The following is a 17,741-nucleotide window of genomic DNA, read 5'->3' as shown; positions in this document are numbered from 1 at the left end:
GAAGGGAATTCTGATGGAAGGAAATAGGGAAGAGGACAGTTTTCAGTTATCTTATTTTGTATCTGATCCAGAGGGTTAGGGGACACCACCCCAAGAGCCGATTCAAATATGGGAGGTGTTGTGCAGAGGGTGCAGAAGAGAGTCATCAAAAGTTGCATTGCTCTGCGTTCTACTGATCAATTCTTTCCCATCACCAGACAGTCACCACTGGATTGTCACTCATTAATTTAGAATGCTGCATGTTCTGACCTCAGCAAACCACTTAGCGTTTTCCTAAGAAGAGAGTCTACACCATGGGTAGGCAAACTAAGGCCCGGGGGCCGGATCCAGCCCAATTGCCTTCTAAATCTGGCCCGTGGACAGTCCAGAATCAGCGTGTTTTTACATGAGTAGAATGTGTGCTTTTATTTAAAATGCATCTCTGAGTTATTTGTGGGGCATAGGAATTCGTTCATTTCCCCCCAAAAAATATAATCCGGTCCCCTCACAAGGTCTGAGGGACAGTGGACTGGCCCCATGCTGAAAAAGTTTGCTGACCCCTGTCACACATGATGTGTCCCCTAGAAGCTAGTAAACTCGAGTGTAGATAATGTGACACAACCTACCCTGCAATCATATAGCTCCTTTAGATACACACTTTCTGAAGTCCACCATTCTGTCAAAGCAGTCAGGTCATGTAGCACTTGCCACTTCTGAATCACAGGGACTGAATCTTTGAGACCTCCTTTGGAATTCTGCTGCCTTGACAGGAAAGGCCAGGGAGTCTGCTTTGCAAATAACACCTTGATTGCCCCATCTTTTTGCTCCCAAATGGTGTTAACAAATGCTCTCCTGCTTATGATTTGCCAGTTAACCTGTCAATCAAAGCAACCTGGCTGAAAAGACCATAAATGTCAAGTGTGATTCCTATAGCCCTTGGTCCCCAGAACTGATCATCTAATACAGACAAAGGCAACCTTTTGCCCTCCAGATGTTTTGGCCTACAATTCCCATGATCCCTAGCTAACAAGACCAGTGGTCAGGGATGATGGGAATTGTAGTCCAAAACATCTGGAGGGCTGAAGGTTGCCTATACCTGATCTAACAGTTGATCTCCAACAGTCTTACATTGGTTAGCTAGCTCTTAAAAAACTGCATGCACATTAAAGTACCATTCCGCTTTTTTATGTCTCTTGGTCCTAGAATACATAAAGATTTAGTTTTAACTGGAAATGCTAGGGAATACCTTCAGCAACAGGAAAGGGCCTTTGGTGAAACTCTGGAGAGCTGCTGCCAGAGTTTGGGGCAGATAGACCAGTGGTCCAAACCATTATAAAGTGGCTTTTTATCTCTGTAATTAATTTATTTAGACCATATGTTCACTGGTCAATCAATAAAAGTCCTCTGGGCAGTTCACACAGTTCAAACAATTAAAACATTAAAATACTTAATTGGAACATTTACATTAATCAATCCATTTCCTGCCTAAAGACCAGAACAAGGAGCATTGAAACCACAGCATAAATAATGTATTCCAAGGGCAAACATTCTAAAAGGTCTAAGACTTTGCAAAGTCTTTCCCAGGTGTGGAAAAGTTCTGGAATGTCTCACTGGGGAGGGCATTCTAACCTTCTTGCTAATAACCACACACCCGGTGTCAATACCAAGGGGTGGGAATCAGGGAGGGCACAGAAAGAGGAAAATACAGTGGTAGCTCGAGTTACAGACGCTTCAGGTTACAGACGCTTCAGGTTACAGACTCCGCTAACCCAGAAATAGTATCTCGGATTAAGAACTTTGCTTCAGGATGAGAACAGAAATTACGTGGCGGCAGTAGGAGGCCCCATTAGCTAGTGGTACCTCAGGTTAGGAACAGTTTCAGGTTAAGAACGGACCTTCAGAACGAATTAAGTTCTTAACATGAGGTACCACTGGCGTGCTCTGGTCCATGGGGTCATGGAGAGTCGGACACGACTAAACAAAAACAGCAACAACAACACTGTATATTTCTAGGTTGGTGAGAAAGAAAAGTTGCGTATGTTAATGACAAGAGTTCAGAAATAGGAGGGGCAAGGGGGTGCTCCCCCCCCCAGCACCCACCTCACCTCTCTAGGCAGAGGAGCCTGGAGAAGGTCCTTCAGTCACGATCTCAAGGTTTGAGCGGGTATATAAAGCCAATAGATTATCTGTGTAGGGCAGCTAGATGATTTCACAGTTCAGAAGCAATTTGGTGGATTCAGCCCCTGAGGCAATAAGGGTTAAGAGAAGCATTGCTTACAGCTCTATATCAAACTGCATTATGAGGGAGCATAATATTCTACTCGGATAGCTTTGGATATAATTCCTGTTCCTGAAGCCTTTCAGCTCTGTGTTCTTATGATCTGGCACCAAGGAACGTGTGTGTGTGTGTGGGGGGGGAAATCAAAGCATGGTTAGGCTGTGTGTTTTGCTTAGAAATAACTGGCGTTTTTTTTTTCATTTTGTGAATTTACTTCCAGGCCTGTGTGTGCCTTTTGTTAAGATCTGAGTCCTAATAACGGAAATATGGCAACTTTTGTTTTAAATGGCAGTGACAAAAGGCAAATCCTATAGGCATTGGGTTTTGTGTTTGTTTGTTTGTTTGTTTGCTCATCAATAACACTGTGTTAAAGAGCAAACTATGAAAAATGAAAACAAATACATTATTGATACTGTCGTGGAAATGCTTCTTGGGCAACGGCAGTTACCAAAGCAGTATTATGGAAAGCACTAAAATAAAAATCTAATGAAGTCTCAGCCCAAACAATCCTATGACGTGCTCTGTTGGGGTGGTAGCCGACTAACTCGTAATCATTGAAATCAATGGGCTTTATGATTCTATTCAACTGACTGTTGCTTAGGTCTGTTAATTTCAGTGAGCGAACCCCTCAGAACAGCACACAAAGGAAGGAGGATCATTTCATCTGGCATAGCACAACTTTGAATTCCACCCAAAGGGTCTACTTTGAGTAAAAGTTAGTTGACTTACTATCTGTATATTTGTAAGTACTCTTATGCGCATACTTAAATGCTTTTAGATTTATGCTAGTAAGAGATGGCCCTGTATGGTTATGACAACAGAGCTGTAGCTTTGCTAATGGTTTAGAAAAGCAGGATCAGCATTTTGGCCTTTCCCTAATGGAGGGCAAAACTGGCTCAGCTGAATCAGTTTAAAAGCCATTTTTCAAAAACCAGGGGTTTCTGCTAATGCATTCTCTCCCTTTTTTGATAGTTGGCAGAGGGGATTTATGCTGTTTTAATTCAGTAGTGCTTTGAACAGAAGAGATATGATTGGCTGATATGCATGGGTCATATTAACACTTCACTTACTGGGAACGTTGAATGAAAAAACGGGATCAGCTCTTGGAGAGGAAATGCTGGTGAGACACAGCTGGAATATATATATAAATAAGAGGCTGAAGGGAGGAGGAAGTTGGATACAGAGCTGTAAATGGATGGAGGACCCAAGCAGTGAAGGGTGCTCATTCATGGGAGACATTTATGAGGTCATAAATTATGTCTTGGGCTATTACTGAGTATGTTTGTTTGATGGTCCTAATATAGTGGTGGTGTTTGGAAGCTCTTGTATTGATTTAGTTTAGCCCATTAAAAAAAAAGGCCTTTTATTTCCTGGCTTCTTCTCCACAGCTTCAGAATTAGTATGGCTTGAAAAGCACACAAAATAACTAGGAAGAGGCATGCATGGGCTCTGGTGCTTCCCATCTGCCACTGCTTCCCCCCCCCCCTCTACCCCAATTCTTATTTTGCTCTGCCTGGCCCTTTTACTCTCTCTACATTTTCTCCTCCAGCTTCTACCATTTGCCATTGTAAGAGGAGGAGGAGGAGGAAGAATGAGTGTCCTGTATATGAGAGGTCTATTCTTCTCTCCCACAGCCTTGCTTCTAACCAACAGCTTGCAAAGTCAGGTCTCTTGTAATAGTAAGGGTGCCAAAGAAAAACAAGTGGCCTTTTTAGCTCCTTAGGTTGACTGAGTCTTGCTAAAAAGAAACTTGACAGAACCAGCATGTTGCAGAATTCTATATTTGGAGTTCTATATTTTTAATCACTTAGGTTATAATCCAATTTACTACCCCTATTTGCATGGAAAATGGGTGGTGGTGGTTTTCTTCTTAAATGTGGTGCCTGAAAATGTCCTAACAATTTAAAGGTGAGGGGGTTGTTTACCATGGCAGCTAGTAGTATTTTTATTTTATTTTATTCGAATGCATGTATTAGTGAAAACAACATACACAAATGCATTATATAAAAAAAATTGTCCAGTAGCACCTTAGAGACCAACTAAGTTTGTTCTTGATATAAGCATGCACACAAAAGCTTATACCAAGAACAACTTAGTTGGTCTCTAAGGTGCTACTGGACAATTTTTTTATATGTTTTGACTGCTCAGACCAACACAGCTACCAGTCTAGAACAAATGCATTATATTAGAGAAAACTGCTTTGCAAAAATGACTATATTAAACAAAATTGCATACCAAAAAATGTGTCTATTAGGAGAAAATGCTGATGAATAAAATATATTTGCAATGAAGTAAGTAGACTCCAGAGCATTGCATATCATAATGCAAAGGGTCTGAAGATGTCCAGGTTTCTGTTGTTCCTGAAGATGGAAAATTCACTTTAGGTGTAAGTGTAGAATTGAATGCATTCCTTTTCATAGTGCTTGATGTCACAGCAAATCTTTCACCACAAATAATTATGAAACTTGATATATATTTAGGAGCATTTCATAATATTCAGTATTTTGTATTCATCTGCTTAATTGTTTGACTAGGAAGAAAGGATGAAGATGAGATGACTAGTACAAGGACCCACAGATTCTTTCGAGACTTTCCATTTCAAGAGCCAGAAATATTTTGCATAATTCATCTTATTTCCCTCCCCCCACATTGTTTCTAGTCAATTGCTTTCCCGATATTAATTTGCACTCTTTGCATTGAATACATGTAATAGCAGTTTTGCTGCCTGAGTTCCCACAATACCAGCAAATGATCTTATTTCAGGGGTAGCTAGGTTCTTTTCACCACCATCATAGAACTATCATTGATTTATCAGAAGCAGAAGCAGCTGCATGCCCCTTGGGAAAGTTCACAGCTGTCTGCAGCTGCTGCGGTAAATTTCTCTCATAAGGATCCAATGCGAGAAAGGAAAGAAACTTCAGGAAATAATGTTAACTCTGTGTTTTGTGCATGGCTGTAGTGATGAAAAGCATTACAGGCAACTGATTAAAATATTGGTCTCCTTCCCTCTCCCTCCCCCCGCCACTGCAATTTTCACTTTATTCATTACAGTAATATATTCCAACGAATGATCAAACTGCACCATACATAGTAATGAATACCGTATTAGTATTTATCCCTGAATACGTGGTATTTCTCTTCAGTCATAGTTTTAATTAAAGAGCAGAGGCAATTTGTGTTGAGCGTCCAAAATGATAAATAAAATCTCATTGTTTCAGTAAACAATCCAGATGTAAGATTAAGCATTCCTCATTTGTCCATATTTCATAGCAGGTCCTGTCTCATTGCTCATACTGTTTACACATGTAACAAAGTCGTACCAAGTTGTTGTTTCTTAAAACTTAGATACATTTATTTTATACCTATAGCTTTGCTAGCCACTAGCTGCATATACAGTGGTACCTCAGGTTACATACGCTTCAGGTTACATATGCTTCAGGTTACAGACTCCACTAACCCAGAAATAGTGTTTCAGGTTAAGAACTTTGCTTCAGGATGAGAACAGAAATCGTGCTCCGGCGGCGCAGCAGCAGCAGCGGGAGACCCCGTTAGCTAAAGTGGTGCTTCAGGTTAAGAACAGTTTCAGGTTAAGAACGGAACTCTAGAATGAATTAAGTACTTAACCCGAGGTACCACTGTAAGTCGTTCCACCCAAGTTGCTACATTATTTTACTAGTTCAACAGCCTGTCTGACCTCCATGGCCAAAGTATTCTGCTCAATTCTCTTGTGTATCATAGGCGCTTTCCCAACTACCGTCCTGACCAAGAGAATGGGGCTGGATCCCAGCACTAGTAACAAATGTAACTGGAGCTTGATCCAAGATCAGGAAGTTAGGAATGCTGATAGAAGTGGACCAAGAATAATTCACAGCCTAAAATCAAAAGAGCTGCTCATTATAGCTAACAAATGAAAATGTTAATTCAGGTGAGACTGGAGATTTCCCTCTTCAGCCCTTCCTTAAAATAGATAACAGGTTGATCCAAATAGGGATTGGTGCTCCTCATGCATGCATTTTTTTTTTCAGCGCCTACATAACTTGCCAGCTCATATTCCTCCCACCCAACTGAATCTGTAAGTACCTTTTGTGTGATGGGGAATCTGGTATTATTATATTATTATTATTTACCTGTTGCCATTGTCCCATTTGTGATATCTCAATAACCCCCATCCAGAAGCAGCCATTTTTGTTGTGTGTTCTGTTTCCAGTTCTTGGTTGTTAAGGAAAACTATTAACTACTGTAACACCATATTTTTGCGGAAGGGCAGTAGCTCAGTACTAAAGCATCTGCTTTTCATTCAGAAAATTCCAGGTTCAATCTCCATCATTTACAGGTATAGCTGGGAGGAGATTCTGATCGGAAATTCTTGAGAGCTGCTGCCAATCAGTGCTTTCAATTCTGAGCCAGAATTGGTTTGACTCAGTATAAGGAGCTCACTATCCATAGTCTAATGTACAGTGGTGCCTCGCAAGACGAAATCAATCCGTTCTGCGAGTCTCTTCGTCTTGCGGTTTTTTCGTCTTGCGAAGCACGGCTATTAGCGGCATAGTGGCTATTAACGACTTAGCGGCTATTAGCGGCTTAGCGGCTTTAAGAAAAATGAAACAAACTTGCAAGAACTCGCAAGACGTTTTGTCTTGCGAAGCAAGCCCATAGTGAAATTTGTTTTGCGGAACGACTCAAAAAACAGAAAACTCTTTCGTCTTGCCCGTTTTTCGTCTTGCGAGGCATTCGTCTTGCGAGGTACCACTGTACGAATGGGTAATCTGTAGCCCTCCAAGGTGTTATCAAACTCCCAACTCCTATCAGCCCAGTCAGCATGACCAATGGTCAAGAAAGCCTCTCCTCCCAGAGGGGAGGTATTGTGAGCGGGAGCCGTTCCTGCATTGTCAGGGGGGCGTGTTCAGCCCCCTGCGTCATCACCCTGCTGCCGTGCTGCCCTCCAGCTAGCCAGCCAATAGGGTTGGCCTGGGGGCGGGGCTTAGCCGCATTCAAGCAGCTGCAGAAGCCTCCGCGCCTCATTCAGCTGCTCAAAGGACGTCGGATCACCCGCCCACCCGCCCTCTAGGATAGGTTTATGCTCTTGACATTGCTATGGACTTTGGTTGGTTCCCCTGGTTCCCCGTGGGGCTGGTAGGAGTTTTTATCCATTTGGCAAATTGGCATCAGCCTCTTGGTTTTTCACCTACCTCGTAGCAAATCGTCACAACTTTTCTGGTTTTGGTGGTTAGGCATTGGAATATGTGTTGGTGGGCGGGGTGTGGCCATCACCTACCCCGCCCCATGTTGGGTATTCCGTTAAAGGAATCCAGCGGCTGTGGATCCTGTCCAATACCCTGCTGGTGGCTAGGGCCATGGCACGACCCCCGGTGACATCAGGGGAAGCTTCCAGTTGTATTTGCATCAACAAGCTCCTCCCACTGATTGTTAACCTTCATTCGACCCCCCCCCCCCACTGCACGGTCGGGTACATGTACAGTGGTACCTCGGGTTAAGAACTTAATTCGTTCTGGAGGTCTGTTCTTAACATGAAACTGTTCTTAACCTGAAGCACCACTTTAGCTAATGGGGCCTCCTGCTGCTGCCGCTGCTTCGCCGCTGCACGATTTCTGTTCTTATCCTGAAGCAAAGTTATTAACCTGAGATCATATTTCTGGGTTAGCGGAGTCTGTAACCTGAAGTGTATGTAACCTGAAGCGTATGTAACCCGAGGTACCACTGTATAGGTTGTGTGATCCAGTGCCTAAGCCAATACCACTCACATGCTGTAATCAATAAAAGTTGTGGCCTTTTCAGCCCATTAACCTAAATACTTGTGTCCTTGTCTCTTATTCACCACTACACAGGTGTGGGTCCTCAACTCACAATAGAGGGAGTTGTGAGACAACAACATCTGGAGAGCCATAGGTTCCGCATCCCTAGTCTAATGCTGAATATTTCATTAATCAGTTCCGAAACAGATGTCAACACCTTTGAAGTTCAAGAGCTAAGGTTTTCTACAGCAAGCATATTTTGAAATTCAGCAGTTTCCAGACATTAATGGAACACAGGCCACTTTCAAAAGGTGGACAGAAAACAGTGCTGCTGTTTCACAAAAAGAACTCCAGATTGGTGATATTATTATTATTTTTTTAAAAAGCTCTTTTTCCTAATTACTTTGCCTAGTGTTGTCACTGGAATGGCAACAAGATGTCAGTCTTTTCTCTTTGTATTTTTATAGGGGAAATCTTAAGATTAATTATCTGTTAATGTGCAGTCATATTGCATGGTTTCCCTTTCTGGTGGATGGGCATAATTTTAGTTTCATGAATATTTAATTTCCAAAGTCCTCCATTATGCTGACATCCAGTGACTTGGCATATTATTTGACATGCTTTTTAATCAGATTTGGCATGTCAGAAAAGTGTTTTTATTACGATTCCCTTGTGTTTTGAGAGCTTAGCAATTTCATTTAGCTAAATGAAATATTTTGCATAATTCAAACTATATCTAGGGATTTCTTATTACTCGGTCATGACAACATGGTAAAATGATTGGTTTTTGTCATTTTCCTAGCCATATTACTTTAAATGCATGTGAAAGTCGCAAGTATGGTGGGGAGGAAGGCATGATTGGAAATCTAATTAAGAAATGAAAATAACAGCATGAAAGACCACTAAGCCTGTCAGTTATTTCATCTTCTTAAATGAGGCACAGAATAGTACTCATGAAATGGTATGACAGGCAGTTCAAGATGTCCAACAACTGAAATACTTACTAGAAACATGCATATTTATTCTATTTTTCATTGCATTTCCCCCCATATGTAGACATTAACAAGTGTTGTGGGGTGAATACCGCTAGAGGAGCAATAGTCAGTGGTGCATGTAAGGCTCTGTTGCATTGCCACCTTTGGCTTCTATGGGAGGGAGGACATAAAATAAATTTAATAAATAATATGCAATTTATTTGTCCCTTTCATAAAAAAGGAAAACAAATGTTTAAAAGCCTATTTTCAATAAGTATGCACTTGGGATTTTTTATTCAGTGGCCTGCTAGGCTCCAGTTTTGAACCCTTTCTTCAAATGCCTATTCAGAATATGCATGCTTTGGGTGGGCAGTGGGGACTCCTCAATTTATCTTGGAGGAACTTGTGAGGGGTAATACTGAAATGAGTGTGGAGGACACACAATATTGCTATGAGGTTAATCAGACCTTGCTATCAATGAAACATCAAGTGTATTATAAGATCTCCAATATTTTGCTGGCTATCATCACTGCAAGTCAAAACTTAGCAATGGCCATCATTCTGTTGAGACTTTCATCAGCTACAAATTGCTTCATGCAAATCACAAGAGGCATGCATATCAAAGCAAGGAATAAAATAAAGGCCTATGATTGTGGATACAATACTCTAATTTGGTTTCTGGGTTGACACTTTTTCGGTTGAGCTCCATGTATTATTGTGTCCACATCACAACACCTCTATATTCAACCAAATTATCAAAGCTATTTGAGGGCACATAGTAGGTTTGCGTGATCAGGACATGTGTTCAAGAGTCTACAAGATTAGCTGAGTGTATGAAAAACAATTGAGAGTTTTATTGCTTTCAAGTTTCAGCTCTGCTCAAGGGAAGACAATTGTAATTTGCATGAGACTTCCTCATGCAACCATCTCTGCACCTGATGTTGCAGGAAAAGGAATCACTGGTATTGGCTTTAGAGCTACAGCAGGGTGGTTGTATGAATCTACTCTATCTACTGAGTTTGCTCTTGGCCTGTTACTGTCAATATCTGAAGAAAAATATTTGGGTTGATAAGGCTGAGAGTCAACTTGGGCAAGACTTTTATTGCCACCTGGGCCTTCATGAACATTCCAGTACAGCCATACCTCAGAAGTCGAATGCCTTGCGAGTTGAATGCTTTGGCTCCCAAACGCCGCAAACCCAGAAGTGAGTGTTCCGGTTTTCAAACGTTCTTTGGAACCCGAATGTCCGATGCAGGTTCTACTTGGCTGCAGGAGCTTCCTGCAGTCAATCGGAAGCCACGCCTTGGTTTCCGAATGTTTTGGAAGTCGAACAGTCTTCTGGAACGCATTCCGTTCTATTTCCGAGGTACGGCCGTAATTGTTCCTAAACAGCATACAGTGGTGCCTCGCAAGACAAAAATAATCCGTTCCGCGAGTCTCTTCGTCTAGCGGTTTTTTCGTCTTGCGAAGCAACCCTATTAGCGGATTAGCACTATTAGCGGTTTAGCGGCTATTAAAGGCTTAGCGGCTTAGCGGCTAAAAGGCTATTAGCGGCTTAGCGGCTTAGAAAAGGGGGGGAGCGGAAAAAATCGCAAGACTCGCAAGACGTTTTCGTCTTGCAAAGCAAGCCCATAGGGAAATTCGTCTTGCGAAGCACATCCAAAAACGGAAAACCCTTTCGTCTAGCGGGTTTTTCGTCTTGCGAGGCATTCGTCTTGCGGGGCACCACTGTACTTCTTTGAGAGGCAGGGTAGCCCCCTGCTAGATACAGGCAAAATCTCCAGTTCTCAGAACTGGGAGCTATTCGTCAGCAGTGTGTCTGTCTTAGGAGAATTCATCTCCACTTTATTGTTCTTCATCTGGGCCACTTCTATGTCCATATGGATATATTCAATAATGCTTAGTTGAATTAAAGGTCTGGACTCATGGTAGTTCACTGTACCTACGTGAAGTAAGATTTCATTTTGATAGGAAATCTTTCATTTTTATGTTATTAACTGCAATAAGATGGATCCAAAACAGCTGGTGTTCTGCAGTCTCCAAGACCACGTCAGCTGCTCTGGCACATTAAACCTTGAGCTACATTTGAGAATAAAGTGCTGCACTACCTTGATGCAGTTTGACCTTAAAAAAAGAAAAACTAGCTCTGCTTTGCCTCAAGCAATAAATGTTTTTAAAAACCTCCATAAGATTTATGTGTTATTTCCCTTTTGCCATTTATTGGATCGTACAAGTAGCACTACATGTACTGAATGTACATACGGTGCTGGCCTTGTAGCATTACTTGGCTTTATTCATTTTTAGAATAAATATTGAAGCGGGCTTTTAAAGGAGTAAAAAGACCCACAATCTTCTATCAATCAGGCAGCACAGGCCATTTCTTCTAGGCCACAGCTCTTCATTTTTATATAGTTAATAGGTTGTTATAATGAGTAGGAACATGACAAAATTTCATCATGGACATTGTCAGCCTCAATCTGTTCAAAACTCATTTGGGGAAAATAAAAGGGCCTCCATTTAGCTTGTGAGTGCGTTGCCATTTAATAAGTGTGCCAAACATAATTACTGCATTGGGACGCATCATCTGGGAATTGTATTGACTGTGTCATTGTGTCAGACTTGTGCAGTTGTGGGGATCCTGCAAAATTAATGTATATGGCACTCAACTCATCTGTTTCATATTAAGGGTGCATTCAGTTGTCTGAAGTTACACTTGGAAGAACTTTGGCTGATTTCCTGTGACCCTTGCTGGATACAGCCAATGGTCCACCTGATACAACATTCTGTCTATACAAGTGGCTAGCCAAATGCCCCTGGGAAACACTCAAGTAGGGCATGATGGCGAATAGCCATCGTCTATTTATCTGTAGCATCTGGTGACTCTCAATCAGCCTCTGGCAGTCTTTGAAGAAAAATGTAGGAGGATGTCCAGATATGGTCAAGTAGCCGCCACTGCATGGGTTTAATCAAATACATGTGCTACCAGACAGCATAAAATCAGAATGGGCTATGTACAGAAAGGTTTGGTTTTTAAAAAACATTCACACACGTATCTTTCCAGCACTGTCTGGAAGGATATTTAATTTAATAGTGTACTATATGGCTCTATGGTGAAATGTTATTGATAGCAGAGGAACTGCTTAGCCTTTAAACCACAGGTTTATGTCATTTTAATATTTTTATCATTTAGGTGCTCTAATGCACAAAAGATCATAGAATCATAGAATCATAGAGTTGGAATAGACCACAAGGGCCATTGAGTCCAACCCCCTGCCAAGCAGGAAACACCATCAGAGCACTCCTGACATATGGTTGTCAAGCCTCTGCTTAAAGACCTCCAAAGTAGGAGACTCCACCACACTCCTTGGCAGCAAATTCCACTGTCGAACAGCTTTTACTGTCAGGAAGTTCTTCCTAATGTTTAGGTGGAATCTTCTTTCTTGTAGTTGGGATCCATTGCTCTGTGTCCGCTTCTCTGGAGCAGCAGAAAACAACCTTTCTCCCTCCTCTATGTGACATCCTTTTATATATTTGAACATGGCTATCATATCACCCCTTAACCTCCTCTTCTCCAGGCTAAACATGCCCAGCTCCCTTAGCCGTTCCTCATAAGGCATCATTTCCAGGCCTTTGACCATTTTGGTTGCCCTCCTCTGGACGCGTTCCAGTTTGTCAGTGTCCTTCTTGAACTGTGGTGCCCAGAACTGGACACAGTACTCCAGGTGAGGTCTGACCAGAGCAGAATACAGTGGCACCATTACTTCCCTTGATCTAGATGCTATACTCCTATTGATGCAGCCCAGAATTGCATTGGCTTTTTTAGCTGCCGCGTCACACTGTTGGCTCATGTCAAGTTTGTGGTCAACCAAGACTTCTAGATCCTTTTCACATGTACTGCTCTCAAGCCAGGTGTCACCCATCTTGTATTTGTGCCTCTCATTTTTTTTTGCCCAAGTGCAATACTTCACATTTCTCCCTGTCAAAGTTCATCTTGTTTGTTTTGGCCCAGTTCTCTAATCTGTCAAGGTCGTTTTGAAGTGTGATCCTGTCCTCTGGGGTGTTAGCCGCCCCTCCCAGTTTGGTGTCATCTGCAAATTTGATCAGGATGCCCTTGAGTCCATCATCCAAGTCGTTGATAAAGATGTTGAATAAGACCGGGCCCAAGACAGAACCCTGTGGCACCCCACTAGTCACTCTTCTCCAGGATGAAGAGGAACCATTGATGAGCACCCTTTGGGTTCGGTCAGTCAGCCAGTTACAAATCCACTGAGTGGTAGCATAGTCAAGACCGCATTTTACCAGCTTCTTTACAAGAATATCATGGGGCACCTTGTCAAATGCCTTGCTGAAATCAAGGTAGGCTACATCCACTGCATTCCCTTCATCTACCAGGCTTGTAATTCTATCAAAAAACGAGATCAGGTTAGTCTGACATGACTTATTTTTCAGAAATCCATGCTGACTATTGGTGATCACAGCATTCCTTTCTAGGTGCTCACAGACTGTTTGCTTAATGATCTGCTCCAGACTCTTCCCTGGCATTGATGTCAGACTGACTGGGCGATAACTATTTGGGTCCTCTCTTTCCCCCTTTTTGAAAATAGGGACAACATTTGCCCTCCTCCAGTCTGCCGGGACTTCGCCTGTTCTCCAGGAATTCTCAAAGATGACTGCCAGTGGTTCTGAGATCACATCTGCCAGTTCTTTTAATACTCTTGGATGCAGTTCATCTGGCCCTGGAGACTTGAATACATCTAAACTAGCCAAGTATTCTTGTACTATCTCCTTAGTTATTCTGGGCTGTGTTTCCTCTGCTGAATCATTTGCTCCAAATTCTTCAGGTCAGGCATTGTTTTCTTTATCGGAGAAGACTGAGGCAAAGAAGGCATTGAGGAGTTCAGCCCTTTCTGTGTCCCCTGTTTGCATTTCACCACCTTCTCCTCCGAGTGACCCCACTGTTTCTTTGTTCTTCCTTTTGCTACGGACATACCCATAAAAGCCTTTTTTGTTGCTTTTAACCTCTCTAGCAAGCCTGAGTTCATTCTGTGCTTTAGCTTTTCTGACTTTGTGTCTACATGTGCTGGCTATTTGTTTGAATTCCTCTTTGGTTTCCCCCCTTTTCCATTTTTTGTACACATCCTTTTTTACTCTTAACTCAGTTAAAAGTTCTTTAGATAGCCACCCTGGCTTCTTTAGGCACCTTCCATGTTTCCGTCTCATTGGTATTGCCTGAAGTTGTGCTTTTACTATCTCCCTCTTAACAAACTCCCAGCCATCATGAACTCCCTTTCTTTTTAGTATTACTGTCCATGGGATCTCACCCAGCACTTCCCTAAGTTTTATGAAGTCGGCTTTCTTAAAGTCAAGAAATTGAGTCCTAGTATGCTTGGCTGCTCCTTTCCGCTGTATAGTAAACTTCAGAAGAGCATGATCACTCGCGCCTAATGATCCTTCCACTTCTACCCCACTAACCAGGTCATCAACATTGGTTAGGACCAGATCTAAAATGGCTGTTCCTCTTGTTGCTTCTCCCACTTTCTGGACAATGAAGTTGTCATTGCACCAATATGATCACTGCACAGCAGGCATTCAGTATCTGCAGAATCATTTTGCATTTTCTTGAAATTAGTCTCCTTGCTTTGAAGGAGCAAAGTGAGCCCCCAGTCACCCAAAGATTTATTCATCCGCTATCATCACACAAATCCCACTTCAAACTCTTGCTCTATCATTCATAATACAAGTTCTCAATTCCCGAAGCCCGGTCTCTGTTCAAAGACCAAATCTGTTTCAAAACAGAGAGTAGCCGGAAGATTTACCCACACTCAGCTGACAAATCTGTGAGATTTTCTTCTTGCTCTTTTGTTTTGCTCTTGATGGCTTGAAGCAGACTTTCCATACCCAGAAAATGGATGTTCCAGATGTTTGCTTTCACATCCAGTCACTTAGAAAGTATAAAGCCAGTTGATGCATTCCATTGTTAAATCTATGCTATTGAATAATAATTAAAAAATCATATTCTTTTGCTGTCATTTTAATAATGATGACTGGCACTGAGGAAGGGGACACACTAAAATATACTAGCGATTTCCTGTCATCCGTTCTCACCCTAGTTAGATTGCTTTGAAAGGGGGAGGAGGGAAAAGTCCAGAGCTGTACATGAGAGGAGTGTCTTTGTGATACTATTCATTCTCTGCTCTGACAGAGAAGGCATTGTTTGCTCACTGTAATAGGCTTGGCAGCCAAATAAGGTAGGGATCTGTGCTGCGCATACAGATTCAGAAAGTAGCAGAGCGGGCAAGAATCTGCAAATTCCAAGAACCAGATCACTGGGAAGGACTTCATAGCATGCTGTGCATATAGCGTGTTTGGTATTGCCTTTGCATGACAATCTGTACAGTTCTGAATGAAGAAGCATGTAAGAATAAAGGTAATTTTTTAAAAATTGTTTTGCTTTTATGGTGATTAATTAAAACTGCTAATAAGCCATCACCTTAACACAGAAATTTAAACATTGAACATCTGCAGCCTTATTTTGACTCTGAGGATCATTTAAGTTCAGCGCTGGTGCCTCCCCACTGTGCTTATGTCGACTGGATTAACATTTAATGAGAGAACTTGTGTGAAGAAGAAAAGGCCATTTAGGCTGCTTTAGCTGTTGCATTCTAGCCAGCAGCTAATGTTTATATGCAGTGTGGTTTGGGGATCTTGCTAATAGGAATGCATTTCTGCAAAGCCGCTAGATGAGGTTAAATAGCTTTGCACACTTATATAGTTCCTTGCCTCTTGGTCACTTCCTGTAGCAAAAGCTGCCGTGAACAATATTGTGAAGCTAATATTATTTCCACATCATACAACAAAATGGAAAGAAGCATGCATTATTAAATATTATTAAGCAATATTTATTAAAGCATTATGAGTAATGGATTGCAAACTGTGTCAAAGCTGACATTTAAGTAGTAATTCATGTGTTTTCCCTGGTCACCTCAGCGATTTTTCCTTCATAACATCTATCTCCTCTATTTTGTCTCATTTCTTTTTTCTTTTAAAAAAGGAAAATCATGAATGTTTCACACATGCACAAACAGGCACACATTTGAGTGCTTATCAGTCTTCTGGCTGTTTTAATTGCTGCTGTGCTCTGAAAAATATTCAGGGTTCAACAGCCATTATTAGTGAACTGTAAACAAGAGGTTTTGTTTTTTTCTGAGAAGTAGTCTAAAAATATCTAATCTTTTGAGGAGGGAGCTGGGTGGCTTTGCTTGTTTAACTTCTCCCAAGTAGTTTTTTTGTGTGTGGGGCTGAAAATGGAACATTTTAGAAACTATGCTCACAATTTACCTAAAGGGAAGCAGAAATTGGAGCGATCCATGGCATCAAAGTAACATCCAGTTGAGCACTGAGGCTTTTGTTTCAGAGAATCCTGCTCATGCTTTCTGTGGATCTGCTCACAAGTTCTGATCTTGTGGGGCTTTTGCTACTTTGTACTCCTGAGTGTCTTAATCCCCAGGGAGCAACTGCTCCAAGAAGCAAAACACACTGTGTGTTGTGTATGTGACTCTGGAAACATGCTGCGTGACAACAGCAGCTCTTGCCTATCTCATTTGGAAACTGCTATCTGATTAAGAGCAGCAGCAAGCTGGCCAGCTGCATTTCAACTGTCATGGTTGGTGAACAAGTAAAAGATGTTTCCTGGCCTAAATCAATCGGTTCAAATCTGTGTTATGGGCTGCTTAGAGATCACTTTGTGCCAGAAGATTTAAAGCCTATTTGCATGTTACCTTTGTAGTATTACATGAGATGTACATTGTTGTTTTTTAAATTCACCTAAATGCAAAAGCCTCCTGTTCTCACACTGGCCAACCAGATGCCATGGGAAAGCCTGCAAGCTGGAGATGAGTTGCATCAGTATTTCCCCAGCGACTGGTGTTCAGAGGCAGAACAGTGGAGGCAGAACATAGCCATCGCGGCTCATAGCCATTGATAGCCTTGCCCTCCATGAATTTGTCCGATCCTCTTTAAAAACCAACCAAGTTAGCAGCCATCACTGCCTTCTGTGGGAGCAAGTTTCTTTTATCTGTCCCGAATCTGCCAACACTCAGCTTCAATTGGTTGTACAGTGGTACCTCGGTTTACATACGCTTCAGGTTACATACGCTTCAGGTTACAGACTCCACTAACCCAGAAATATTACCTCAGCTTAAGAACTTTGCTTCAGGATGAGAACAGAAATTGTGCTTTGGCAGCGCAGCAGCAGCAGGAGGCCCCATTAGCTAAAGTGGTGCTTCAGGTTAAGAACAGTTTCAGGTTAAGGACGGACCTCCAGAACGAATTAAGTACTTAACCCGAGGTACCACTGTACACTAGTTCTAGTGTTACAAAAGAGGGAAGAAAATGTTTGCATCATTTTATTGTGTCACTTCTTAACTTGCCGTTTCTCTAAACTAAGAAGTCCCGAATTCTGTGATGTTTCCTCACAGGACAGTTGATTCGTTCCCTTGATTATTTTCATTGCCCTTTTCTGAGCGTTTTCCAACTTGTTTGAGGTGACCAGAACTATACACAATATTCCAAATGTGGTTGCACCATAGATTTGTATACAATGGCTTTCTGATACCAGCAGTTTTATTTTCAATTCCTTTCCTACTGATCTCTAGGAACATGCCTTTTTCACAGCTGGGTCTACATCTTCATCGAGCTATCCAGTACAACCCCAAGGTCTTTTTCCAGGTCAGTCACCAACAATTCATACCCCATGGG

At 41.9% G+C, this 17,741-nt stretch overlaps 1 protein-coding gene and 1 long non-coding RNA gene across 10 annotated transcripts in view; one reads left to right on the top strand and one right to left on the bottom strand.

The window, feature by feature from the left end:
• Nucleotides 1–17,741, bottom strand: part of LOC309538495 — a 151,088-nt gene that overhangs the window by 69,304 nt on the left and 64,043 nt on the right. The window lies entirely within an intron of this gene.
• The window catches only part of PAG1 (phosphoprotein membrane anchor with glycosphingolipid microdomains 1), a 94,302-nt gene that overhangs the window by 37,423 nt on the left and 39,138 nt on the right, over nucleotides 1–17,741 (top strand). For 3 of the 8 annotated variants that reach the window (XM_082233911.1, XM_082233909.1, XM_082233906.1), the window contains exons 1-2: nucleotides 15,208–15,411; nucleotides 17,639–17,711. The exons of 2 other annotated variants lie outside the window; for them this stretch is intronic. The gene's annotated coding sequence lies outside the window, so the exon portion shown is untranslated. Of the gene's footprint in view, nucleotides 1–15,207; nucleotides 15,412–17,638; nucleotides 17,712–17,741 lie in introns of those variants that run through there. 3 more of the 8 variants (XM_082233912.1, XM_082233910.1, XM_082233907.1) reach the window with 1 other exon arrangement.

Source organism: Podarcis vaucheri (assembly GCF_965113315.1).
Source record: "Podarcis vaucheri genome assembly, chromosome: 8".
NCBI lineage: Eukaryota > Metazoa > Chordata > Lepidosauria > Squamata > Lacertidae > Podarcis > Podarcis vaucheri.
This window is presented reverse-complemented; position numbering and strand designations above follow the sequence as displayed.